Here is a 2500-nt window from a genome sequence, read left to right on the forward strand (position 1 = left end):
GACTGAGGGCTGCAATGGGAAGTGGGAGTGGCCGAGGTGGAAAGACAGACAACTGGGCAGAGGGAGAGATACAGAAAGAGGGGAATAGACAGGCAGAGGGCCAGATCATGACAGTACCCTCCCCTCAAGGGGCGGATACCAGACGACCAACAACTCTGACCAGGAACGAGCAGGGAGGGTGGAGGGGGCCCGGAGGAGGGAACCTGAGGCAAAGGACAAGAGCTAAGGGGACCTTCAGGCGGACGGCCAGGACGAGGAGGCTGGGAGGTGGGAGAACAGGCGCCAACAGGAGGACGGCCTGGGGGCCGAGACGAGGCAGACAAGACGTCATCGGGTGGCCGACCTGGAGGCCGCGACGAAGGAGCGATGTCATCTGGCGGACGGCCTGGAGGCTGCGACGAAGGAGCGGTGTCATCCGGCGGACGACCTGGAGGCTGAGATGAAGCAGTGGTGGTGTCGTCTGGTGGCTCAGGAGACGGGGCTGCAGAAGACGAGGATCCTGCAGGAGACGAGGAAGCTGCAGACGCTGGAGACTCTGGAGGTGCTGCAGGCGACGCCGTAGGTGCTGCAGGCTCGGGAGGAGAGTAGGGTGCTGCAACTGCACACCCAGGAGGCGAGGAGGGCGCTGCAACTGCACGCCCAGGAGGCGAGGAGGGCACTGCAACTGCACACCCAGGAGGCGAGGAGGGTGCTGCAACTGCACACCCTGGAGGCGAGGAGGGTGCTGCAACTGCACACCCTGGAGGCGAGGAGGGTGCTGCAACTGCACACCCAGGAGGCGAGGAGGGTGCTGCAACTGCACACCCAGGAGGCGAGGAGGGTGCTGCAACTGCACACCCAGGAGGCGAGGAGGGTGCTGCAACTGCACACCCAGGAGGCGAGGAGGGCGCTGCAACTGCACACCCTGGAGGCGAGGAGGGTGCTGCAACTGCACACCCTGGAGACGAGTAGGGCGCTGCAACTGCACACCCAGGAGGCGAGGAGGGCGCTGCAACTGCACACCCTGGAGAAAGAGAGCCATCACCCAATGCTCCTGGCAGCTGAAGGAAGCAGCTCAGCAGAAAACCCAGGACCACAGCTTCCAAGACCTCGGGCTGACCGAGATCACCATGGGAGATGACTGACGAGGGCTCTGGCAGGTCAGCCGATCGGGCTGTTGACGGTGCAGAGGGCGCAGGCAGGACATCAATGGCGACAGCTGGTTGGAAGGGCTCATGGGTGCTGGGCAGGCTGGGCAACGGCAGCGGAGAACCGGGCAGGCTGGGCGGCGGAGAGCCGGGCAGCGGAGGGCCAGGCAGGCTGGGCGGCGGAGAGCCGGGCAGCGGAAGGCCAGGCAGGCTGGGCGGCAGAGAGCCGGGCAGCGGAGAGCCGGGCAGGCTGGGCAGCGGAGAGCCGGGCAGCGGAAGTCCAGGCAGGCTGGGCGGCGGAGAGCTGGGCAGCGGAGAGCTGGGCAGGTTGGGCAGCAGAGAGCTGGGCCGTAGGGCGGTCTGGACACCAGGCAGCGGGGTGCTGGGTAGTGAAGACCGCTGGGGGTGTAAGGAGCCATGGCGACCACGCCTTCTCCTGGCAGGCCCACGGTTCCCCACACAGAGGGCCAAGCGAGACCCTTCATAAGGGTCCTGGGCTTGAACTGGCTCATAGTACACTGGAATTTCAGCATTTTTGCAAAAATAAGAAAATAAATCCAAAGGCCGTTTCTTCTGTTGGTCTGGGACAGGACAGGCAGATGAAAGGCTCACTACTCCAACTCTAATCAATTGGGTAGTAGACTGGGAAGCATGGGTGGTTTCAAAATCCTTAAGCCTTTCACGGACCACATTCAGGTGGGGGACAAAATGGCTTACCCACGGCCTCTCCTTAAACCATTGCTGCTGGATAGAGATCTCCTCTTGGAGTGCAGCATGCAATATAGGGGGTGAGGCCATGAAACGAGCAACCACATTGTCAAAGTCCTCCACCTTTTGGTGAAAAAGTTTTCGCTCTGCTGGGTTCATTTTAGGTCAGAACATACTGTCACGGTTTGCAGAATGACTGAACCCAAATGCAGAGGAACGTTCAAATAAGGATTTATTAAATCAAACAAGGTCAGGCTTACAAAAGTTAGCAGTAGTTAATCAGGAAAGCCAACAAATGAAACTCTTCAAAAACACAAGGCAAAAACAAAGTCCAAACAATGCAAACCTTTCAAAGGCACCCATGCAGTAAAGTCCAAAAACGCTAAACACTAGGGCACAGCAAGGAACCAGAAACGTAGAGAGCTCAGGGACAACCAGGTAGCACACCGGACATTGAGTTATGTTCTGACAGTTTGTTAGTGCAATGAGTCCAGTATTTAAAGGTGGTGGGTTGATTGTAGCAGAGTTCACAGGTTTGTAATGGGCTGGGCTGATGAGAGTGGAACCAGGTGTGTAGGACTGAGGGCTGCAATGGGAAGTGGGAGTGGCCGAGGTGGAAAGACAGACAACTGGGCAGAGGGAGAGATACAGAAAGAGGGGAATAG

The 2500-nt window shown here is 59.0% G+C and overlaps 1 protein-coding gene and 1 pseudogene across 2 annotated transcripts in view; both read left to right on the top strand.

The window, feature by feature from the left end:
* The window catches only part of LOC306918092 (mitogen-activated protein kinase kinase kinase 3-like), a gene marked incomplete at both ends in the record, with an annotated part of 18376 nt that overhangs the window by 7317 nt on the left and 8559 nt on the right, over positions 1-2500 (top strand). The gene's annotated exons all lie outside the window — the stretch shown is intronic.
* Positions 1545-2500, top strand: part of LOC306918093 — a 2685-nt pseudogene continuing 1729 nt past the window's right edge. Inside the window, exon 1 of the transcript in view lies at positions 1545-1640. The product of the transcript in view is annotated as an uncharacterized misc_RNA (transcript). The remainder of the gene's footprint in view (positions 1641-2500) is intronic.

The sequence above is a fragment of the Electrona antarctica genome (genome assembly GCF_951216825.1).
Source record: "Electrona antarctica genome assembly, contig: scaffold_1174, whole genome shotgun sequence".
Classification (NCBI taxonomy): Eukaryota; Metazoa; Chordata; class Actinopteri; order Myctophiformes; family Myctophidae; genus Electrona; species Electrona antarctica.